The sequence below is a fragment of the Schistocerca serialis genome, chromosome 2 (genome assembly GCF_023864345.2).
Source record: "Schistocerca serialis cubense isolate TAMUIC-IGC-003099 chromosome 2, iqSchSeri2.2, whole genome shotgun sequence".
In the NCBI taxonomy this organism is placed as follows: Eukaryota; Metazoa; Arthropoda; class Insecta; order Orthoptera; family Acrididae; genus Schistocerca; species Schistocerca serialis.
The window spans coordinates 410072154-410099114 of NC_064639.1; positions in this window are offsets into that span (position 1 = coordinate 410072154).

Sequence of the window (26961 nt, forward strand, 5' to 3'; positions counted from 1 at the left end):
CTTAGTGGTTTCCTAAGCATTACTGTAGCACTCTTTACCTTAGGATTAATATTTAATAATTTCATAGGAACTGTCATGTTTTACTGATGTTATTTCACTCACTATATTTTTCCAAGATTAAAAATGTAACTAGTTCAGATCTGTGACTGTATATACAAATTTCACAAAATCAGGACAATAGCTTCTACATCACTCAGTTTTTACCTTTACATAATACTGCTATTATACAGGGTGTATAAAAAAATCATCCAAATTGGCACATCTGTATTTCTGAAACTACTAAATATATACAATAATTTTTTTTATGAACAGGAAACACAAGAAGTTTTCTTCACATACCTTTTCATAGGTCTTCAATATGCTCTCCTGGAGATGAACGGTATATGTCAATGTGCCATTCAAATTGTCCCACACTGCAGTGAGCATGTCTTGAGTTACAGCTTCCACAGCTGCTGTTATGCGATGTCTCAAGTCATCATTGTCATTGGTGATGGGGGCACAGAAACAGTCTTTTATAAACCCCCACAAGAAATTATCACATACAGTCAGGTCTGGTGGCCTTGGAGGCCAGTAATGTAAGGTTGAATCATTAGGTCCAGTGTGACAAATCCATCATTCAGTAAACCTTTGATTTAAAAATTCCCACGTTTCCAGATGCCAGTGTGGCAGTGCCCCATCCCGTTGGTTAAACGAAGTCATTTGAATCAGTTTCCAACTATGGGAGAAGAAAGTTTTCAAGCATATCAAGATATGTACTTCCCATAATAGTGTTCTTGGCAAAGAGAAATGGAGCATACACCTTTTCCCATGAAACTGCACAAAACACGTTAAATTTTGGAGAGTCCCTCTCATTTTGTACAACTTCATGTGACTGTTCCATACCCCATATTCTCACATTATGACAGTTCACCTTTCCATTTAAAAGGAATGTTGCCTCATCACTAGACACTGAGTATGGAAAAAAACTGTCATCCTCCATCTTGCCAAGAATGAAATTACAGAACTCCATGCATTGTTGTTTGTCACCTTCATGAAGAGCTTTCAGTAGCTGAATTTTGTATGGTTTCATGTGTAAATGTCATCAAAACACATGCCAGATAGACACTGGTGACATGCTGATCTGTGAAGCTATGGTGGATGTGTTCGACATCTGTGTCAGACACTTGGAGATGGCTTGGCGGTTTGCCTTCAGGCAAATGACCTGTTTCTGGAAATTGTTCATGCCATCGTCTAATGCTCTGTGCTGTAGGAGGAGCCACACCATACCTAGTATGAAAGACACACTGAACAGTTATTACTGATCCGCATTGTGCAAAACATAGAACAGAAAATGCTTTCTGTTGTCCCAACACCATTTCTATTTGAAGTAAAGTGGGCAAACACTGTTGCTACCTAGAGGGAATCATATAAAACTCGAGAGTTTGCTCTTTCCAACAGTATTTTGTTCACATACATATCTCAAATAATGTAATAGTTATGATTTTTCTTAAATTGGACAATTCTTTTTGATACACCCTGTATATTTCAGCACAAACAGTCTAAAAATGCATATAGAAGTATGTTACATTGCAGTATATGCAACTAGAACACATTTTTATTAATCTTAGTATTTTTGCTACTTACGCACTTGAAGCATATACCTATCTGTAGTTCGCATGATGTTTTAACTTCACCATTGACTAAAGGAGTATAATATTGCACCAAGTTAATGACAAGCATGGTACATTTTAATTAGATTAAAGCAACATGAATAAATATTTACATTATTATTCTTATCATTACATGAAATCAGACACTGATGTACGAGGGTAAGTCAATTATTATCCGCAAAATAGTTATAAAATTTTATTGTAATCAAATAGGAAACTTACAAGAACATCATTTTTTGACATAGTCTCCTTGCATTTCAATGCACTTGGTCTATCATTGTACAAGCTTCCCGATGCCTTCATAAAAGAAGTTTCTTGGTTGGGTTGCAAGCCAGGAATGCATCACTTCTTTCAGTGCTTCATCTGAGGCAAATCAGCAGCCCCTTAATGCCTGTTTGAGTGGGCCAAACAAGTGATAGTCAGAAGGGGCGAGATTGGGACTATATGTGGATGATTCAGTCCTTCAAATTTGAGTTTTTGGAGTGTTTCTGCAGTGTGGGCAGCAGTATGCAGATGGGTATTGTCGTGCAACAACACAACACCTTTTGGCAGCAATCCTCAGCATTTGCTTCAAATTGCAGGCTTTAGCCTAGCAGTAAGCACCTCACTGTAATGTACACTGTTTATTGTTGTGCCACTTTCCCCATAATGTTCCAGTACTGGATCTTGTGCATCCCAAAAAACCGTAAGCATCAGTTTTCCTGTGGAGGGTTGCATCTTGAACTTTTTCTTGCACGGCCAATTTGAATGTTTCCATTCCATACTCTGCAGCTTACTCTCTGGCTCATAAAGATGGATCCATGTTTTGTCAGCAGTAATGATCCTGTCTAAGAAGTTGTTCCCTTCCACCACTTACTCTCTGGCTCATAATGATGGATCCACGTTATGTCACCAGTAATCATCCTGTCTAAGAAGTTGTCCCCTTTGTTACCATAGTGATCCAAATATTTTTTACAGATGTACACCTGCATTTGTTCATGCAACTGTGAGAGTTGTTTTGGGACCCATCTTGCACAAACTTTATGAAACCCAAGTCTGTTGTGGAAGATTTCATAGGCAGAACCATGACTAATATGCAGATGATGTGCCACTTTGTCAATAGTTAATCATCTGTCTAAGAGAATCATTTCACATGAGTGCTCAATGGTTTCTTCATTTGTGGTGGTAAGTAGTCATCCGGCTCCTTCATCATGAGTAATACATGTACAATCATTTCAGAATTTTTCAGTCCATTCGTAGACACTCTGTTGTGGTAAAACATTGCTCCTGTACTGTATCGAAAGTCTTTGATGAATTTTGGCCCCTGATATGCCTTCTGACCACACCAAATAGATCATTGAACGTTGCTCTTCTTTGGTGCAAATAGATGGCAGAGTAGCCATGATTAACAGCACGGCAGCAGTAATGAAACTAACCTAGCAGCTTGAAAATTGCAAAGATATAACAACAAATAAACAAAGCATGCATAATCAGTGTAAAATGACAGTACTATCAAAGTAAACAAAAATATAGCTAAATTGCAGATAATAGTTGACTTACCCTCGTAATTTGATACAGAGTGTAACTTAAACAGAAAATAATTTTGCAGGATAAGTGCCACAATTTCTGTCTTTCTTTTTTTAACCATACTTGGTGAGCCTTTTTAATTACATTGTGTGATTGCCTCATTAGGAGAACCTCTGTTTTTTATATTTTTATTTTTTTGTTTCCAAGCATTGAGTTACTTTATTGATCTTCTAGTGATACAATTTCTTTTCAGGTTATTACTATGTAAATCAGTTAGTGACAATCCATGTAAACTTAACAATACTCCGTAAAGCTAAATGGACACATATTGATTTAGTATGGATGACAACAATGCATCAAATTTGGTTGGGACAGGTAGCAAATATTTCAAGTGACATTATTGAATCATACAGGTAAATAAAATGTGGTAATACTAAATTTGTGAAATGAATATGTTCTGATATCTATATAATTTTTATACACTGGAAAATTTGGGTTTATTATAATTAGCATATAGCTATTTGTTTGTTTTTGCTATCAGACTTGATGCTAAATAATTTAAGAGTATAGGTAACAACTCATTAAATGGTGTAGCTCTTGAGTTGTTAATAGGCACATAAACAAGACTGAAAATTTCTCTAGCAACATGTATTGAGCAAGTGCAGTGTAGCTCTCTCTCTCTCTCTGTGTGTGTGTGTGTGTGTGTGTGTGTGTGTGTGTGTGTGTGTGTGTGTGTACTGTAGTTCAAATAAGGATACATTGAAAAGCTAGAAAATCTTTCAGGCTTGTATATGAGCCTTTGATGACTTAATACCTCCAGTATTTGGTGAGTCATTACCTTTACTCCTAAATTATTAAATTCTGACATAACTTTCCATATCACATTATAAGATTTAATTTTCTTATTTCAGGATTATTATATCTATCTTTCTTTTCTATTCAAAATTAAAGCAAAAACTCAATTCAAACATGTGTCATAAAAAGTATCTGCCTATGACTCACTGAAAAATTAACAATTGGAATAGGATTTTAGTCATTTGAATTTTAAAGCAAGTTGAATTTTGAGGTTCAGGAACTTTTGAAAGAAAAATCTCAGTGAAGGAAAGAAGAAATTGCTCCTAGCATTAAATTAGGAGAGAAATGTGGTACAACAAATGAAAGGAATTAAAAGTGGGATAACAGCATTGATATATTACAGAGTACTTGTGATAATGAACTATGTGTGATTAATCATTTAAAAGTAAGCCCTACAATCAGATGAGGTAAATAACAAATGATACAAATAAGATTAGAACTTTGCTCAAAGAAAATAACTCTATGAAAAACGAGGAAAAAATACAAGGTGCCAACACCAATGAAATAATATTTAAAGATAAAGCAGAAAAATGAAACAGCAGAAAAGGCCGTGTGAAGGATGTAAATATAAACAGAAAAGAATGAAAAGTGGAGAACAGCAGAGATAATAAGGCATTAAGAGAACTACTGAAGCAAACTCTTGTGTATTTTATGCCTGTAATACTAGTGATTAATGACTGATGTATGTTAAAGTAATTAGTGTGAAGTGACAATATTATGAAAAGGACAGTTGCTACTCACCATATAGCAGAGATGCTGAGTCGCAGATAGGCACAACAAAACGACTGTCACAGTGTAAGCTTTTGGTGGCCAACAAGGCCTTTGTCAAAAATAGATGACACTCTCTCTCTTTCTCTCTCTCTCTCTCACACACACACACACACACAACTCACATAACATGACTGTAGCCTCTGGCAGCTGAAGCCGCACTCAGCTTCAGATGACCGGGGATGCAATCATGGGTGTGAGTTGCATTTGAATATGTGTGTGTGTGTGTGTGTGTGTGTGTGTGTGAGAGAGAGAGAGAGAGAGAGAGAGAGAGAGAGAGAGAGAGAGGGAGATATCTATTTTCAACAAAGGCCTTGTTGGCTGAAAACTTATACTGTGACGGTCTTTTATTGTGCCTATCTGTGACTCAGCATCTCCAATATATGGTGAGTAGCAACTTTCCTTTTCTAATATTGTTACATTCCATCCTGGATTTTCCATGTTTTATAAGTGTGAAGTGAAGTCCCTATTCATCAGTTTTTATGAATTTCTTTCATTTTCCTCATCCAAGAAACAAGAACTATAGATATCCTCTGTACTATGCTGCGTACATTCTGCAGTGTAATCTACAACTTGAGGGACTGAATCAGTCTGCCAGACTTTAAAAGTATCGTATTTATATTCATAATGTCTGTGTTTAAGTTTAGCTATTCCAGAAGAATAATAGAAAGATTTCTTCAACAAAGGAGAGTCTGATGTTTTCCTTCTTTCTTGTTATATCTAGCCTCTTGCTCTAATACAAATTATTATATATAAATGGACTGTTAAACTATAACCTTCTAGTATTGTTTAATGTTCAGTGGGCTGGTCCATGAGAATAATCATGAATCAGATTAACTATCATTAATCTTGTGACATTATGAGCAGATGGCTAGATTGCTGCAGGGTGGTCTAAAGCAGACAGGATGGTGGTAGGACAGTATGTATGTTTGTCACCATGGCCAGCTGCCCACTGGGCTGTGGGCTGCTGAAGTGAGATGGACAGACTGCTAAGCACAGGTACAGGGGTGACTAGCAAGCAACAAGGAGCAGCAGTCCTCAAGGTTTTCCTGTGTGGAAAAAAGTGTGTAAGAGTCTGGCAGTCGTCATTGTGGGATGAGTTAAGATGGAGCAGCCCCTGTGATGTGAGGTATTGACATTAAATTTAATATTACTGGAAATCTGTAAAATGTCTTGCAGGCATGCTAGGAGAAAAACCAATGGCAACTTTGAAATCTCAGCTACGGGACAAGCTCATTGAAATTTACACAGTTTTTGAAAATGGTTAATAAGTTATTAACATACTATTGTTATTATTTATAAAAGTTGTAAAACTGTACCATTGTTCCTTTTACACTTGTGATACACCCAGCAATCAAATTAACACATCAGTTTTCTAATTAAACTAATATACAAAAGTTATAAGCAATTTAGTTAATTTTATGTAAATAGTGCCACAGTGGAATCCTTCACAGATACATGACTCAATGTCTGTTTACTTGTATTCATGAGTTATAAATTACACATGTTTGTGTTTTGACTGGAGTGTTGGATATGGCAAACATATGTTTAAGGTGTACCAAGTGTTCCGGTATGAAATGAGCATTTTTTTGTGAAAATGAAACACTAATTTTGAATTGAAAAGTAAAAATATTTTATTCAAAGTACTGACCATTGCTTTCTATACATTTTGACCACCTTTCTGACAATTTGTGGACACCACGCCAATAGAAATGTTCGTCTTTTGAAACAAACCAATCAGACACACAATTTTCGACTTCTTTGTAGGAATCGAAGTGTTCCTCAGCCAGTGTGTGTCCCATTGATGAAAACAAATGGTAGTCAGAAGGGGGAAAGTCTGGTGAAAACGACATGTGGGGTAGCAGCTCACAGCCAAGTGTTTTTATTGTATCCTGAACCAGTTTTGCTTTGTGTGCAGGTGCATTGTCGTGTGTAAAAAAAATTACTTTGCCATATCTTCTGGCCCATTCTGGTCTTTTTTCGATCAATGCGTAGTTCAAATTGTTCATTTGTTGTCTGTAGCAATTAGTATTCACAGTTTCACCAGGTTTTAGAAGCTCATGATACACCACATCTTTCTGATCCCACCAAACACAGTCTGGTTTCGCAGTCGATGTTGATGGTTGTCCCAGATTAACCAATGATTTTCCCCATTTAAGATTCTTAAAATAAATCATCAGTAACAATTCCATGCAAAATTGATTTTCTTTCATGTCTTTGAAGCAAAATTTGACAAATGCTTTTTCGGTTTTCCATTTGTCTTTCATTCAATTCATGTGGCACCCATTTTCCACACTTTTGGATCTTTCCCATAGCTTTCCAACGGTCAGAAATTGTTTGTTGTGCAACATTTAGCATTGCTGCCATTTGCTTCTGACTCAAAGTATCATCTTCATCCAATATTGCTTGCAATTCGACGTCTTTGAACTTTTTTGGTGATCTTCCACGTTCTTCATTTCTTACATCAAAATCATTATTTCTGAACCATTGAAACCATCTTTTGCATGTTGCTTCTGATAGAGCATGATCATGATATGCCTTGACAAGCATTTGAAGCGACTCTGCAGCACTTTTTTTCAAATGAAAACAAAAAATTTATGCTTTCCGCATATCATCACTTTCTGGTAGAAAATTCGACATTGTTAACATGATGAAAACATATGATGATGTTTGTTCCATGACTTGATGTATACTAAATATCTTTGATAGATGTCATATCAACCAAACATAAAAAAATTAAGGCTCATTCACGACAAATGTTCCCTATCGACACATTTGTATCTTATACTCATTTCATACCAGTACACCTGCTATGTTAAATTATTGAAATAATCCATAAATATTTTATTAATATGTTGCAAATTGACAGCAAAGATTTACCATTTGTTATATCATATGTATTTACATGAAATTACTGTAAAAATTCTGAATGCTGGTCAGGATGAAAGTATCTACATTGAGTCAAGTAGCAGCAGAGCATAGGGTCTTTCACTGCAGTCTTTCATTGCCAGCCATTCTTGTGTCTTTCATCCTCACTCTGTCATGAGGAGTATGTTGTGGTAAAGTTCTGGGTGTCACTGTGCCACAAATGTTTACCCTGTGTTAGCAGTACTTAGAATAATTTTGCTGTTGCTTGTGAAAACTTGTTAAGACATGAACTCTGATTTTAGTCAGGAGTTAGAATCCGTAAAGTCATTTCAGTGAATGACTAGCTTCAACATACACAAACTTTAATATTACTTTAAATATACTTGGCGGCTGTGACCTTTTAGGAATTTGGCTGTGCTTAAAATATTTGTATTGGATGAAAAGGAACATAATAGTATTGTGGCCTATTGTGTTCAGATCTGCTGAGGATAATAGTGAGAGGTCATACTAATGAATATCAAGAAGTCATTATAGCTTTTTGCAAGTTAATGTGCTAAAGTATGTAATTATTTAGTGCATATTGATGTTTGAAAATCCTCTGTCTGCAAGAAGTGATTATAAACTTTGCACTGCTGGTTCAAATATTGACCAATGATTCATTTGGGCCACCATTCACATACGTTGTCCACATCTAAATTATTTATCAAAAGCTGTTTGCAAACAACCTGGTTTAGATAAATTTACTCTCCTTTGGGATTTTATTTAACATTTTTATCCTTACTTCAATTATTTATTAATATTTATTTCACTAATTTGTCTCATTACTGTTATTAGATTTTGTATGAACATTACTGTGTTGAATGTTTGGGCTTTACAGTGACTGTGTATGGCCAACTCCTACTGATGACAGTGAGCCACATTAAATCCTACAGGCTGTACATTGCCTGTATTTCATTTGTACCTTCTACTGCATTGTGGTTATTTATCTAAAAAGAAATACATGGTGTGTGAGAGTAAGTCCCATAGGTGAAATCATAATTGGGTTGGCTCATTCAGAATAGGACTGCATTTGCCATTCTAAGTGTGAATTATTTCAGGATTAGTTGTCCCAGTAGATGTTCCAAACCTCAGTAGTGAGCATTTAGCTTGGGATCTTGTGAGTTTCTTTATTGTGCAGCAGTGGCAATAGCACCAGGAGCAGTAACAGTATGTTTAGTGCAAATGTTATAACTGATAGCGCATGTTAGTAACAGCAGCAACAGCAAGCAGTAGCAGTGAACTATAGCTTCATGGCACATCACCAGCACAGTGGTCCACATTGGCAGTGTCATTGAGCAGCAGAGGCAGCATCTTCAAAGCAGAATCACTGAGCAACAGAGGCAGTGTCTTCACACAGTATCACACATGGCCAATGGCAGCCCACATGGTGGGCAGCACAGAATCAGCAGTCTCTTGTGAATTCTGTGACATTTAGCTTCAAACCAAATACTTGAATGAGAGCAATAAATTCTGTAGATTTTCTGGATTCATTTATTTTGTTGATGTTAAAACCAGCAGCTAAGAAAAGTATTATTATAGAATTCACAAGATAAAGTAAACAAACTGCAACCTGCGTAAATAACTCTCTGAGAACTTAATTATCTGGTGATGTAAACAAATTTCACATTGATTTAGGTTTTTCTGATCATCCTGCACTATTTTTGGAGATACCAAAAAGAAATAAACCAGCCATTAGAGAGACTTCCATCAAATGATGCTTCAGTAAGGAAAGTGGAAACTTGTTTTATGGTGGCTTAAAGAAGTAAACTGGTCAGTGGATAATTGTACTACAAGTTCTAAAAATTATGGCAGATTTCTTGAGGGCTCTTTGCATGTTTTTAACAAAATGTTTCCTCCACAGTCTGCCATAAAAATATGACAAACAAACTGAAATAAATAACTGCTGGCATGAAAGTTCAACAACCAGAAAAAACAGTTACACAATGAACTTGAAAGTGATACAAATGTAGATTTTATGAACCATGTAAAAAGGCATAAAACTGTATTTAGGAAGGTGGTAAAGGCAGCAAAAGAAATGTCACACAAAAAATTAATGATACGAATAAGTCAGAGGCAGTATGGTGAGTCATAGAATCTAAAATTGGTGTAATAACCAGCAGTCCACAAATTACCAAAATTAAGGTAGGTGACAAATCCATTGTAAATTCCTCAGAAATATCAGAATATTTCAATGAATTTTCCATAAATGTATCAAAATCTGATGTTGAGTAAGTGGTTACCTAGTGAATGGTCAAATCTTTGGTTTCAATCAGGATAGCAGGCAAGTTCTCACTCAATTTGAATGAATTATAGCTATTATGATGTAGAGAAGTAGTATTCTTCCTTAAAAATAGTAATTCAACTTGATGGAATGAAATACCCACTAGAGTAATTAAAACAGTTTCTGGTGTAATAACAGTATCCCTATCTGAAATAATAAATCAGTCATTTGAAAAAGGATGCTTTCCAGATACTCTAAAGTATGCAGAAGTAAAATCATTATTAAAGAAGGGCTCAAAGGAAGATGTAGAAAACTACTGACTAGTAAGTCTTCTCCCAATATTTTCAACAGTATTCAAAAAAGTTGTTTCAATCCAGATTCAACTATTTCATGACAAAATCTAGTATCATCACATTAAATCACTTCGGCTTCCTGAGTGTGGCTGTGCCAGCAACAAATTTGTTAAGAAAATTCAGTTATCTCTCGATAAACCCAAAAAATAACAGGCATTTTTTGTGACTTTACACAGTATAAACCATTCTCTACTGTTACATAAATGGTAATGCTTTGAAATGGTTCCAAGGAAGTAGTTTTATTTATTTATTTATTTATTTCATGTTCCATAGATCCATATGGGAACATATCCCTGGATATAGAATAAGTCAAGGTTTCTTTACAGATTACTGTTTTGGGCACAGATACATTGATCTTGTCATTAGATTAAAGAAAATGTGAAGTTTAGCATATACCCTTACATATTAGTTAAGATACAGGACATCTGAAAGAATATACAGTCATACATAAATTTGGGTATTGTTCTTAAGTTATACAGGCATCATATACAGACATACATAAATTTGGGTATTGTATTAAGTTACACTGTACTTAAAGAGTATGATTAATCAATTGTAGAGGTCACACAGTAAGGTTTAAGCACAAACAAGAGATTCTATGCATATTTGCTAAGAAATTCATCAATACTGTAACAAGATTCATCTAAAAGGAACTGCTTCAGATTTTCTTTAAACTTTGGCATGTTTCCATCCAGTTCTTTAATGTGCAGTGGGAGGGCATTAAAAATCTTGGTGCCACAGTATAAAACCCCCTTCTGGACCATGCTTTTCATTTTTAGCTCATAATGGATATCCAGTTTCCTTTGGGTGTTATAAATGTGGTATGAGCTATTGATTTTGAATAAGGTTTTTTTTTTTTTTTTTTTTTTTAAAAACAAAGTACGTCAGGGAAAAAATATATTGGGCAGGCGTTGTAAGGATTTGTAGAGCTCTAAACAGATCCCTGCACGAGTGCCTAGGATGTACTCCACACATAGTTCTTATCTCTCGCTTCTGTGCGTGGAACACTTTCTTTGCTATTGGTTGATTTCCACAAAATATTATACCTTAGGCCATAAGTTGGTGAAAATAGCCAAGCTGCAAAGTGAGTGAGGGGGGAGTGGGGGGGGGGGGGGGGGGGGGAGTCCTAGGAGCCCAAGCCCCTCCTATCACCTAAATGAAATGACATATGACCTAGTTGCTGTATAGTGAAATTGAAAGATATTTTGATTTTCAATGATGTGACTAAAAAAGAATATTCACTGTCAGTAGCCAACAAGACCACTGACAGAGTTAAATTGTTAAATTATTAATATATCAACAGCACTATCAGCTATTGGCCGATCACCCATCCATACTTTAACTAAGACCAATTACTGGCCATTGTTGGCCTTACTTGAGCTCAGTTGCTGCTTTGTTAATCAGTTCAGTTCTTAACTGCAACTGAGTTTAATGTAAGTGCTATCATTTATTGATTTTGTTCTGTGAGCTATTGTGATTGTTCCTAATTACAGGTAAGTTTGTAACAAGAAAAAAAAGGAAAACCAATTTCAATTCATTCACTAGCATTAGGCCTAATTCAGAGTGTCACTGTCACATCACAGAACCATCACAACAAGGTGTATTCACACTGCCTGTCACATAATGGCGCACCAAGTCAGTTCAAGTCACTTGATCCCAGGTTGCACTGCTGTCCTCAACTGTTCTTTTTATGCGAACTGCGATCTTTTCAAGCTGATTTTCAACTGTTTTTGCATGAAAAGTGCTCATATACAACATGGTAGCTTATATATGTGGATGCTGGAGTCCACATTTGTATGAAAATGGCATTTATTGTCCTCAAATAGTATGTAGATTGCAGGCACATCATGTATTTGAGAAGGGAGACGTAAGTGCAAAACTACACAAAATGAGTGTGGGTCCAAAAACGTGTCATCACATGGTACAGAAGAGTCAAAGCATCAGTTTTTTCATTTGTAACATCCAATTTCACCAAATATTACTAAAAGGAACACAGCGTTATGAGCTATAATGACACCCCGTAAAAATTTGGTTTATTTTAAGGTGAACTTTAGTTGCTAGTTCAATTCAAATGTTGGGCAGTAGTTTTACTGTATCTCTCTAAATAGCTTTCCCTTCAGGTTACCCAGGGAGTTCAAAAAAGTGCTAAATACTTTGAGAACTGATAGTGGTCATCAAAGTATGAAAAAGAAGACCAATAAACACAGGCCCATAAATGCAACTTCTGAGATAAATCCAATAAATTTGGGTCCAGAAGTGCATAGTTTCTGCAGAAATCATGTGTTTACAGGATGTGTTCAACATGGTGTCCATTCATGACAATGCTCCCCTCTGTCCTCCAGCATAAGGAATGATGCACCCTTTGAAGTATACCCAGTTGTTGTTGTACCTTCTGGCACACATTGAACACACGATCCTGTAGTGCTCACACATTGCTGATTGGCATGGTGTACGCCAATTCCTTAAAATGTCCCCATAACCAAAAGTCTAGGGGACTGAGGTTTGGGGAATGAGCAGGCCAAAGTGTGGGGCCCTCCTAACCAATCCAGCAGTCTTCGAATGTCTGCATCAGATGTTCATGGACACTGTGAAGAAAGTGTGCTGATGCACTATCACATAAGAACCTCATTTGTATTCATTGCTGCAATGGCACAGCCTCCAGTAAGGCAGGTAAAACATTAATGAGAAAGTCGAGATAATTTGCCCCAGTTAACCTTTGTGGTATCACATATGGTCTTGTTAATTTATCACCAAGTACATCTGCAAATACATTGATTGATAATCAGTGTTGATGCCCCCTTTCCTGAATTTCTTGGGGATTTACATCTGCTCAAACATGTCAGTTATGGAAATTCACAACACCATCTCTTGTGAACCGTGCCTCAACAGTAAATAATGTCTTGGATGTGAACAGTGGATCTGCAGCATGCTTCTTCAACAGCCATTGACAGAACCAACATCTGCCATGGTGGTCCTGTGAACTTAGAGCTTGAATGTGCTGTAGATGATATGGGTACAGCAATTGTTTATTAAGTGCTCCCCAGATAAGAGTGTAAGACATGCCTTCTACTGCTGCTAATTGGCACACACTGCTCCCAGGGGTTTCTTCCACCAAACATAGCACATGCTCCTCCATGTCAGGTGTGCAGACTGGGTGGGGCCCTCCACTGTCAGTCTTCCCAGGTGCAAGGGTACCTGTGCTCCTCAGACACTAGAAAAGTCTGATGAACAGTTTATCTGAGGGCACTCTGTGCTGTGGATATTTTTCATGGCAGAAGGCATGGGTTCACAGGCTATGTCCATTTGCTAAATCATAGCAGAATATCATACCTGCCATTTCACTTGTCAAGTAGTGGCTTCCATTGCTAACAAGTGTTTAAAGAGAAAAAATGTAAATGTACTACGCCATTTGTATGCACAAACAGCAAAATAACAGTAAACACATAAGTGAATCTGCATTTGGAAGAAAGTAAAACAACTTGATACATACCCAGAGTTGACAGTACTGTACAATAACGCACACAAACATGATGAAAACTAATGACTCGAACTACAGGATTGACTGCAGTCCACCTAATAGTAGGTAGAGTACTGTGAGTAAGATATCACAATACCATGGTGACACATTTGATGGAGTGCCAATGCAATGACTATGCTAATATCTGCAACCAAGCATCACACAGCCCTTCCTATAAGCATGTGTTTATCTTGGAAACTATGCATTTCTGGACCCATGTTTGTTGGACTTATTTTTCTTGTTATGATGAGTATTACCATCTCTCAAAGTATTCGACACTTTTTTTTTATCACCCTGTATAGGTTTTCTTTACATGTTGTATTTGGCTTTTAATAGATTAAGTGCCTTATTTGTACTGAGGTTAACTAGTGAAACCATGTAAATATTGATCACTGATGCTTGCAAAATTGTTTCACACACAATTCAGAGAACTACTTAACAATAAATAGGTGTGTTACAAATACAAAAAAAACAACTTGCAGTGTCTGAAGGTTTCAGTGCATTTCTTTATGTAACACTACAAATGCCTTACAACATACAAATAAATTCCACCTACTGGGTCACTTGAGCAGCAATGGATGGATGACATCAGGTGTCAGAATTTTCCTCCAGAGAAATCTTGACAGTACCACGATGTGACATGATGTGATGGGGCAGCAAGGGTGGATAAAGCCATTTGAAATGTATTGAAGAATGTTTTGACAGGATGGGAAGTGATGTGACATGAAGTGACAGCCAGTGTGAATTGGCCATCATGGTAAATTAAAAATATGTATGGGCTATATGATAGCCTAAAGTGCGCGTCATAATTCTTGGCGGCCGAGTTTAGGTTCGTTCTGCGCATCTGACATCACAAAACACAGTCAGCCAATGAACAGAGAATGATGTTGCCAGATCTCGACTGCAGTGCAGAGCACGGACGAGTGTCTTCAGTCTTAGAAACGTTCAGTCATAAATAAAGTAATAGAACAAAAGCAATGTCTTGATAGCAGACTTTCTTTTATAGAAAGTTTGGAAAAAGCATTCTTTATACCAATTGCTTCATATTCTATTAATTAATTAAACCAAACAGGCAATAAGACTCCTAATTCAGGCGATAGCAAGGAAAGGTGTTTGTTTCAATCTCACGAACTGCTTTTTCGCAATAAAGAACAACGGTAATTGTTTATTTCCTATTGTACTTCAACGAAGCGTGAGTAATTCATAGTCATACCAACAGTGTTTGTAAGTAGTTGCGTGAGGTGTTAAGAGTCCTAATGGAGGTACTCTTTTTGATGAGCTGAGGTAGCGGCATGGTTAAGGTGTTGGGCTGCCAAGTGAAAGGTTATGAGTTCAAACCACGTGCGGTGTTTAATATTTTCTTTATTTAAAAACAATATTGGAGTGCCTTACTTCATGAATTTTATTCGTTTGAATGAAATTTCTAGTGCTTTGGCTCTTCATTAACTTTTTCGCTGCTGCAGACACGTGCTCCCTGCATTCCGCGCTGTGCGCGATTTTGTCATCACTGCACTTCTCACCTGTGCAGACACATGGTGTTCCCACTGCTTTGACACACTTATCATTCGATTTCACAAAAACTATTTGGCCAAAAAATTTGATTTTTACACGTCTTCTTGACTGATACCTTCCCCCCATAAATGAATTAATTTTGTTTTGATGTGCAGCATTAAATGTAGTAAACCATTGCACGAAATTTTGAAGAGTTTGCAGAGGTAAAAGTCCATAGCGTATACTTTCCGTATGGTCGATTTTAGTTGCCACAATGTTGAGAATGAAATGTGGACAAGATACCTAAATTTCATATAATATTTACTGTATAACGATATCTCATTTAATTTAAGTACCACATAGGTGTCGTATGTAATATTGAGAAATATTCTGTCTTTCACGACTGTAATAAAAGTGTTATTTACACAGGGTGGATTTGGCTTTATTTTAAAGCACTTCCATCGGTGAAAGGTATGGCACATACACAATGGTATTCATGTTCTATGTTGTGTCTAGACAAGACAGTCTAGACACAATGAGAGGAAGTCGGAAGGCACGCGCTAAGCTAAAGAAGGATGGCATGAGGTCTGAAACAGGATACGTAATGAATGCTATAAAGAAAAGTACGTAGCTTCTGGAATACTTAATTTTAATCCATCCTTTTGGTACATCTGGAGACTCTTTAGCTACATGCAATGTTACTAATGTCGCCTTGCTAGGTCGTAGCCATTGACTTAGCTGAAGGCTATTCTAACTATCTGCTCAGCTAATGAGCTATGCTTCGTCCGTGTAGTCGCTAGCAAAGTCGTCTGTACAACTGGGGCAAGTACTAGTCCGTATCTCGAGACCTGCCTTCCGGTGGCGCTAGGTCTGCGATCCCTGACAGTGGCGACACGCGGATCCGACATGTACTAATGGACCGCGGCCGATTTAAAGCTACCACCTAGCAAGTGTGGTGTCTGGCGGTGACACCACATTCTATTTCTTGTTTTTGTTCCACAGTTGCAGTTTTACCAATGGTATTGAAATATTATCCCTCTTCTGCAACTGTAATAAGCGACTTATTTAGACCAGACGCGTTTCTCTCTTTTGAAGCATCATAAAAGGACTGTATTTTGTGTCCTCCATTGCCAAGTCACCTTTTGTAGTTTTGTGCTGCGGTAGCACAATATTCAACGTTTGTGTTGGCTCCAGTGTTTTAGCAAATAAATGCTGTTTGTGTGTGCCACACACAAAATTATATTTGAAATAGCTCTGAGCACTTCACTGACAGACGGTATATTCAAGTCCTAATGTTTTTGTAAGTCCACAGTTTTGTTTAATGTATTTTGTCTACTTCCTTTTGATTGATTGAAGTGCTTTAAAATAAAGCCAAACGTGCCCAGTGTAAGTAAAACTTTTGTTACAGTCGCGAAAGGTGAAATATTTCTCAATATTACATACGACACTTATGTGGTACTTAAATTAAATGAAATATATATGTATCTTGTCCTCATTACATTCTCAACATTGTGGCAACTAAAATCGACCATCCGGAAAGTATACTCTATGGACTTTACCTCTGCAAACTCTTCAAAATTTCGTGCAATGGTTTACTATATTTAATGCTGCATAATAACTGCGTTGAACATCCAAACAAAATTAAGTCATTTATGGGGGGAAGGTATCAGTCAAGAAGATAGGTAAAAATCTAGTTTTTGAGCCAAATAGTTTTTGTGGAATCGAATGATAAAGAGTGTCAAAGCAGTCGGAACACAATGCGTCTGCACAGGCGAGCAGTGCAGTGACAAAATTGCCCACAGCGCGGAATGCAGGGAGCACGTCTTTGTAGCAGCAAAAGGGTTAATGCAGCCGTGGTTGCTTTACTTCATGAACTGCGCGCTCCCCCCTAAACGTAAGCTTGCGAACTATGCCATTATGGCGCTGCTTCTCTTGGCGCGTGCGTCGTGTGCAACTGGCAACGCAGCAATCTCCCGCTTCCAGGCGGGCATGCGCGAGCCACCAAGATAAAAGAATTGAACTATAATTACCTATCAACAGTAGTTTAATGTTAGCACTGAAGTCATTCATTATTTGTAAACTAACAGAACTCTGTGGTTGGAATATTTCAGTATTTCACAAACATAACTACACATAACATTAAATTAAAATCAGTGAATCAAAATACACTTGAATTTTCTGTGTCACTGAAAACTTGCCATTTATCAACAAAAATATCACACAATTGGTCATGGTTGCAGTTATTTAAAAAAAAAAGATCAAATTTCTATCACTCGTGGTCCAAACGGAAAATTTTGCCCAAAATGGTCACCCAGGGAGCACTCGATTATAAAAACCAGTCCTGATGCAAAAGGGTGAGGAGGGATTTATGGAGAGCAGAAGTGTTATGTGATGATACACACAATGGCGTAGTGTAGGGGGGTAAGGTTAGTTATTTTGCCCCAGGAGTTGTTCGCAGAGGGGTGCCAAATGGTCTCCAAGGCAAACGAGATTTTCTGTGAAATATATTATTATTAGAGTAAACTCTATGTATTACATTATTATAAATGGGGGAGCAGGGGGGTAGTGGGGAGGGGAGGAGTGGGGGAGGGGGGGAGGGGGGAAGGCTGAAAATAAAGAGTACTGTTGTGCCCTGGGTGCATGCCAAGGGGGCAAAGCCAAAAGAAAGTGTTGTGCCCCAAGTGCAGATGGGGGGTGGGGCGGGAGGGGGGGGGGGGGTGTGGAGAGGGGGCACCAATGAAATGTTGTGCTCAGGAAGTTATTATGTCTGCTACTCCATTGACAGACATTCTATAACTCATTCATTTCTAAAAGATTTTATCAGCGGGTTGCTTGAATATGTCTGAGCCTACTGTGTCCTGCATCCCCACCCTGACCCCTCCCCCCTCCACCCCTCTTGTCCATAATCTATTTACACTCTTGTAACGTTTAAGACTGAGTTGTTGGGGGTTGATTTGGGTGAGGAGACCAATCTGCAAGGTCATCGGTCTCATCAGATCAGGGAAGGAAGTCAGCCCTGCCCTTTCAAAGGAACCAACCTGGCATTTGCCTAAAGCGATTTAAGGAAATCATGGAAAACCTACATCAGGATGGTCGGACATGGGATTGAACCGTCATCCTCCCACATGCAAATCCAGTGACCTAACCATTACACCACCTCACTTGGTGACTGAGCTGTGTTTTGTTAGCAAAGAGGTAATACATCATATTAGAGTTTTACTTCATTTGGCAATAAAGTGCATACATGCAGATGTCCACATGTGCATGCACACATGCATGTGCACACACACAAACACACACACACACACACACACACACACACACACACACACACACACACACACACACACACACACAGAGAGAGAGAGAGAGAGAGAGAGAGAGAGAGAGAGAGAGAGAGAGAGAGAGAGATGTATTTTTTTATTTCTTTTGAACCACATTGGCTCATATCAATACCTGCTACTCGGCCTACAGTCATGGCTTCATCGTTCTGACACACCATGATGTGACATAGCTGCACACCATGGCAAGTTGTGCAGTTATCTCTGAACTGAGGGCAAGACTGGGCTTTCTGGGGAACGGCAGAGAGGAAGAGATGGCTATTGGGGCACAAGGCAGTGCCTGTGTTGAAATAGTGTGTTGCCTTGTATGCGAGAACTGTTATGGTGGAAAGTTGATCTACAGGGAACCAAGAATGCTTGGTATTTGGAAATGCATCATTTTGTTCAATCTGTTCAAAGGCTAAGTGGATTGACCCACCACATTCCTGGCAGTTTATGCTGCATTAACTTGAATGCCATGTGCCCCTTGCAAGAGTCTACAGTTTCCTTGTGCAGTTGGTGAGATGCTCAGCCACGTGGTTGCTGATGCTGTGAGTTGTTTTTAGGTGTGCTGCCTATACCTTCCTCTTGCATTGTATTGATCTCCAGAATTTCAGTAATGTTACTGTGAGTGTGCTTGTTTCAATATAAGCTCAAGGTTTTCCATTTGTAATTGTTCCCCTATTAAGATCTTTGTCACTCTAATCAAATAATATGTAAAAATTCCTCTGAAAGATATCATCAGTGGCCTTCGTAGTGACCTCATAGTGTATTTAAGGTTATTGTTCTGAGCTAAAGGTTTCAGGGCATGTTGTTGTTGTTTAATATTGTCCCTTCCTGGGATGCTAGTATTATACGAGTTTCTGCTCATTTGTGATTAATCTTGGTTATTTATTTAATTTATGTTCATGTTGTAATAGGTAATGGTTTTAGTTATTTTCAGATGTATGGCGAGACCAGTTCCTCGAGGTGTTTATTGAGTCAATTAATAAGGAGACATCAGTTTGTTGCTCTCCATTGCCCTGTCTGATTCCGAGATAACGTCTAGTTTGGCTGTTCTTACCTGACTGCATCAATCTCAGGACTTACATTCATGCCTCAACACCCAAAAATTTTGGGGGTGCTATTTGACCTTTCTCACAATCTCTCAGGGCAAGTAATTGTAACTGTTTTCAATTTTATTAACTGGTGTTGCAAATTGTATTAAATTTGTTTTGTCTCCCTTAGAGCTTTTACTGAGTGAATTTGTTTAGTACATAATTTAATGTATACTCAAATTCTAACTTAGTGGGCAGTATGTTGATTCAATTTGTTTTTAAAAAATTGTCATTTAATGGCACCCAATTGAAGGGGCTTAGGTGTCTATTTATCTTGCTCTTCCTTTGGTGAAGAGCTATTGTGCCTGTATTACTATTTTATTTGACCTGTCTTGCTTAGGCAATTCCTTCACTGTGCTGCATCCTACCTGGCAGCACTTCTCATCCTGGTTGTGGGACATGGGAGGGTCTGTTACTGGAGTGGCTGTGTATTGCTATGTGCATCAGAGCAAATCCAGCATGCTGTTTGTCAGGCAATGTGAGGTCTGAAACTGTCACTTACCTCTGTGGTCACCTTTCATGTTGGCTCATCAGCTCTCTAAGTTTAGTTTTCCTTTACTTATGTAATCTTCAGCCACTTGTTCCTCAGTGCCTCATATTCTGAAATTTTATAGCAGCTTGATCATAAGTGCCAGTGCAATCTTTGTGATATGCAGCCCTTGACCCAAACACTTGTTATTCAGTTCTATTCTTACTAATTATTATTCTCTTAGAAGAGACCTTTCTTAAAATTGTTGTTCTGAAATTGTTTCAGGGCCTACTGATAACTTGCTATTGTTTTAAATACAATTATAAGTTTTTGTAACTGTTCAGTTTGTTAAATTCACAAATTATTCAATATTCAGTAATTGTCCAGCATCTTGTATGTCAATTCTGTAGTTGTTATGATTGTCACTCAGCACTGCTTCAATTAGGAATTTTAAATACCCCCCTACTTTTCTTAAAACAAAATAATTGAAGTAGGAAACACAATATTTGAACTCAAATCAAGCAATGGAAAATCCAGGATGGATAGTAACAATATTATGAAAAGAAAAGTTGCTATTCACCATATGGAGGAGATGCTAAGTCACAGATAGGCACAACAAAAAGCTGTCACAAATAAAGCTTTTGGATCATAAGGCCTTTGTCAAAAATAGACACACACACACACACACACACACACACACACACACACACACACACACTCACGCACAACTCACACTTACATGACTGTAGTCTCAGCCAACTGTAGCCACACTACAGTTGCCTGAGACTGCAGTCATGTGTGTGTGAGATGCGTTTGTGTGTGTGTGTGTGTGTGTGTGTGTGTGTGTGTGTGTGTGTGTGTGTGTGTGTGTGTGTGTGTGTATGTGTGTGTGTGTGTGTATGTGTCTGATGAAACGCCAAAAGCTTTATTTGTGAGGTTTTTTTTGTTGTGCTTATCTGTGACTCAGCATCTCCATTATATGTTGAGTAGCAACATCCCGTTCCTTAATATTTGAACTTGTACTGTCATGAACTGTTTTACAGTTCAAATTCTGTGGGTCAAATTAACCGTTTCTCAATGTGATTATCTCCTTAAAAAAAAATTCAAACTGAGAGAAATGATGTACGAGTTCATAACCAGAGCTTAGTCTTCCACAAGCAGTTCCAGTTTCACAGTTCAGTTTCATTGGTAGCAGAACATGGTCAATTTCCACCAGTAAAGTTAGAGCCAGGGGGGGGAGGGGAAGTGGCTTCTTCCTTGACATCATTCATCAGCTGAAGTTTAAATCTGGTGTTATTCTAAAATTGTATTTGATTTGTTACAGGAAAACAATATGCTACAATGGAACACAGAGGTTGCCTTGGCCTGTCATATTTCAAACACGACCAATTGGAAAATGAAATTACGCAACAGCTGCCAATTGAGGGAGGTATCACTGGGCTGGCAGCCAGCTTGTGTGTGGTGTTGGATAATCCTGTTGACATTTCTTCTGAGACTTGCTCTGCAGTACTGGCTGAACTGCGCAGCAATATCCAGTTCCTTGAGGGTAGTCAGCCTACTCGAAAAGAGCTGTGTGGGGTTCAGGCCGAGCTCTTTCACTGGGATAACAATCTTACTGATTTAAGGTATTTTCAGCTTAATAAGGAGGAAATGGTTAATCAGTTGATGGTGAGTGTGAAGGAGTTACAAGTCAGTGCAAGTACCTTGAGTTTAGATGGGGAAGTGGACGGTATGGAGAAGGGTGCCCTCATTGTGAGTTGATCATACCAGGTTTCAGAGCATATAAACATCCAGTGTTTTAATAGATCCATTCCTGACTTTTATGCTAAGTTGCCTCACGTGATCATACATTTGCTTCATGATGCTTTGGAGCTGTCTAATTCTCAGTTAGCTCAGGCTGACAAGTTTTGTGGTTGATTGTGTGTTTTGAACTCCATGCTGATGCCTTGCAAATTTCGCAGTCCATTATCCTTTGTTTTTTGTATCCTTCATACTAAGGATTCTTGAGTAATTTGTTTTCTGGATTTTGCAAGATCAGGGCACCTTAGGTGAGTTAAGAGCCTGTATAATAGAACAGAAGTTATCATCACGCGTTTGACATGAGCTCAAATGTGCACATTATTCACAGGTAAAAGGTTACATGGAAACCCTAGCTGAATGTATTGAGCATGTTCACACTGTGGTGTCTGCCTTTCAGATTAAAGTTATGGAGCAGGATGGTGTTTTAAACAGCTTGGATGGGATGAGGCCGGAAGACTGCTCATGTGTTGTTTTCTATTGAAGACCTACTACCTTTTCCATGAGTTGGTGTTTTCTGCAAAGGCACTTAGATCCCCAGATGAACAGGATTATCAAGGAAAAGGGCCCAAGCCCATGGCTCATCCCTATACTAACAACTTATGTGACCTACTTCCCAACTCCCCAGACCATAACAGTTGTTTTCAGTGTGTCGTGGATGATCAATTTCTGTGCAGGTGTTTGATTAGGCACGATCCAACAGTTGACACCACTGGGGGTATAATAAACCCTTTTTGGGCAAGGCCCCTGCACACTGTGCACATATTGTGGCTGTTAGGAATCTTTCTCTTCCATATTTATGTCCTCATCTTAACCAAGAATCTACCTGTGGCCTTTTGGATTCAGAGAGTTTTGTTTCATTGCTGGATTACAGTTGGTATCTGGAATCCAGGAATTTGTGCAAGATCCCTCTCTAGTGCCCTACTTTGCAGAGATGTCAGGTTGGAAATGGGCAGGAGCTGCCTTTGGTGGGGGAGGTGCAAGGGAGATGGTCTATTTGTAATTTTTCTTGGCCTATTAAGTTAATTGTGGTTAAAAACTTCATTGTTAGCCTGCTTATTGGTTAACACTTTATTCACAGAACTGACTTGATGCTCAGTTGTAGTAGTGACACCCTCATCTTTGAAGTTTTGTCATTCAGAGTAGGTGCCCCCCATTCTTGCTGTACCACTAATAATGTTAATTCTGTTAAAATAGGGCATTTCAAGTTTGAGGTTGATCATCTTAGTGGAAATGAGGTCAAGTGGTTGGGGGCATTTTAAGGCTCTTCCCTAATGTCCTTACAATCAGTTGGCAGCAAAGGACCAAACATAATATAAAATTTGTTTGATTGATGACATTCCTGGATGTAAAACCCCATATCAATTATCCTCTCCGAAGATCAGAATATTACAGCAGAAGATTATGGCATGTTTTGGGATGAGGTCATTAGGCTGTCAAATTCATGTACGCTTCTCTGATATTTTTGGTGCCCAAAGGGCAAGGCAAGTATTGCCAAATAGTGATCGATTACAGAGCACTTAACAAAGAGGTTATTCTGGAATTGGTGCCACTCCTTGACCTTGACAATGGTATCAGTTGGCTTTCCAAGATTCATTATTTTTCTGTATTTGATCTTAATTGAGCCTATTATCAGATACCTTTGACTGAGTTTTTCAAGCGTATTACTGCATTTTGTACCAATTAGAGCCTCTATTAGTTTAATTGAATGTCGTTTGGGTTTCTACTGGTGCTGCAGTGCTCTCCCAAATTTTAGATCAGGTTCTGGGAGATCTAAAATTTAGCTATGGCTGGATAAAGTTTTGGTGTATAACTTTTACTTTGATGAACATTTGAGGCTCCTGGAGCAGGTGTTACTCAGGCTTCAAGTGGCTGGATTGACAGTTATGCCGTCAAAGGTTACCTTGGCTAGGCAGCACATTTCCTTCTTGGGGTACCTGGTGTCCGGTGATGGAATTAGGATCAACCACAAACGTACCTTTGATTTAAGGAAATTTCCTCCGACAAGGAATAAAAAGGCAGTGGCCATGTTCATCGACATAGCCAATTTTTTCAGGAAGTTCATTGCCAGTTGTTTCCAACTTGCTGCTGCCCCTTAACAATCTCTACAAAAATGGGAGACCTTTGTCTGGGGGAAGAGCCAATGGGCTGCTTCCAAGGCTATTAAGACTGTCTTGGGTAATCCTCCTGTGCTAGCCATTCCCAATTCTGAGAAAAAGTTTACTATCCAGACCAACATGTTTAATGTGGGTGTCACAGCTGTGCTCTTGCAGGGTGACTGTGGGGACTTGCTTATGCTTTGAGGAGGTTAACAGCTGCTGAACTCAAATATTTTGACAATGAGTGTGAGGCTTTGAGGAGTTTAGATTCTACCCTGGGCACAGGGAGATTGGACCTCTTTTTTATTTTATTTTATTTTATTTTATTTTATTTTTATTTTATTTATTTATTCTTTTTTAGCCATCAGTCTTCTCACAGGTTTGATGTGGTCCACCACAAAGCCCTCTTCCATGCACTAACTCTTCATCTCAGTGTAGCACTTCCAACCTACATCCTTTGTTTTTTGTATCCTTCATACTAAGGATTCTTGAGTAATTTGTTTTCTGGATTTTGCAAGATCAGGGCACCTTAGGTGAGTTAAGAGCCTGTACAATAGAACAGAAGTTATCATCACGCGTTTTTGCAAGATCAGGGCACCTTAGGTGAGTTAAGAGCCTGTATAATAGAACAGAAGTTATCATCACGCGTTTGATGAATTCCAATCTCTGTCTTCCTCTGCAGTTTTCAGTTTTTACGCTCTTAAGCTCTCTCTAGTATGATGGAAGTTATTCCCTGATGTCTTAACAGATGTCCTATCATCCTGTCCCATCTTACTGTCAGTGTTTTCCACATATTCATTTCCTCTTTGATTCTGCACAGAATATTCTCATTCATTACATTATCAGTCCACCTAATTTTCAACATTCATCTGTAGCACCATATTACAAGTGCTGAAGTTCTCTTCTGTTCCAGTTTTTCCACAGTCCATGTTTGACTACCATACAATGATGTGCTCCAAACATTCATTTTCACAATTTCCTTCCTCAGATTAAGTTCTATTTTTGATACCAGTAGACTTCTCTTGGACATGAATGCCCTTTTTGCCAGTGCTAATCTGCTTTTGATGTCTTCTTTGTTACATTCATCATCGGTTATTATGCTGCCCAGGCAGTAGAATTTTTAATTTCATTTACTTCATAATCATCAATCCTAACGTTAAGTTTCTCACTGTTCTGATTTTTGCCACTTCTCATTGCTTTTGTCTTTCTTTGATTTACTCTCAGTCTCTGTCCTACACTCATTGGACTGTTCATCCCATTCAAAAGATCATGTAATGCTTCTTCATTTTCACTGAGGATAGCAACATTGTCAGCAAATTGTACCATTGGTATCATTTCACCTGGAATTTTAATTCTACTTCTGAACCTTTCTTTTATATCCATCATTGCTTCTTTGATGTATAGATTGAACAGTAGGGGTGGAAGACTACAGTCCTGTCTGATACCCTATTTAACCCAAGTACTTTGTTCTTGGTCTTTAAGTCTTAGTATTCCCTCTTTGTTCTTGTATATACTGTAGTTCACCCATATCTCCCTATGGCTTACCCCTATTTTACTCAGAACTTTGAAACGTCTTACACCATTTGACTCTGTCAAATGCTTTTTCCAGGTGAACAAATCCCATAAATGTGTCATGATTTTCCTTTAGTCTTGCTTCCATTATATGTCACAACATCAGGGTTGTCTCCCTAGTGCCTTTATCTTTTCTAAAGCTTAACTGATTGTCATCTAACATATCCTAATTTTCTTTTCCATTCTTCTGTATATTATTCTTGTCAGCAACTTAGGTCATGACCTGTTAAGCTGTTGATACAATAATTCTCACACCTCTCAGCTCTTACAGTCTTCAGAGCTGTGTGGATAATATTTTTCCAAAAGTCAGATGTATATTGCCAGATTCATGCCTTCTACACAACAACATGGATAGTCATTTTGTTGTCAATTTTGCTGAATGATTTTATAAATTCCAATGGAACTTTGCCTATCCCTTCTGAATTATTTGATCTCAAGTCTTCCAATGCACTTTTAAATTCTGATTCTAATATTGGATCTCCTCTGTCTTCTCTGTTGACCCCTGTGTCTTCTTCAGTCATGTTATTAGACAAGTCTTCCACCTCATAGAGACCTTCAGTGTACTCTTTCCACCTGATTTTTTTTCCCTCTTCATTTAACAGTAGAATTCCCAGTGCCCTCTGGTGCAGTGTTAGTGTCCTCGATTTTAATTTCTCCAAAGTGTGTTTTGACTTTTCTATATGCTAACTCAGTCCTTCCAACAGTCATTTCTTTTCTGATACATTTTTCCTGCAGCCATTTTCCCTTTGCTTCCCTCTATATCATGTTTATTTAATTCCTAAGTGACTTGTTTTTCTGTATTCCTGAACTGCCCTGAACATTTTTCTACTTCCTTTCTGTTGTCAATCAACTGAATTATTTCTTCTGTTACCCATAGTTTCTTCCAATTTACCAACTTCTGTTTTTCTTCCCAACTTCTGTGAGTGCCTCATTTAGAGACATCCATTCCTCTTCAACTAAATTATCTGTTGAGTTACTCATTCTCATAGTATCTATAGCACCAGAGAACAAAAAGCATATCTTATCATTCCTTAGTAATTTTATATCCTGCTTCTTTTCACATAGATTCTTCCTTACTAGTCTGTTAAATTTCAGCCTACTGTTTATCACTACTAAACTGTAATCTGAGTCTATATGTGCTCCTGGGTAAGCCTTACTATCACAGATCTGATTCTGGAATCTTTGTCTGACCATGATGTAATCTAGCTGAAATCTTCTGGTATTTTCCAGCCTTCTTCATGTATACCTCCTCCTCTTGTGATTCTTGACCAGAGTATTCACTATTACTAGCTGAAATTTATTACAGTTAGTCCTTCTCCTCACTCATTCCTTGTACCAAG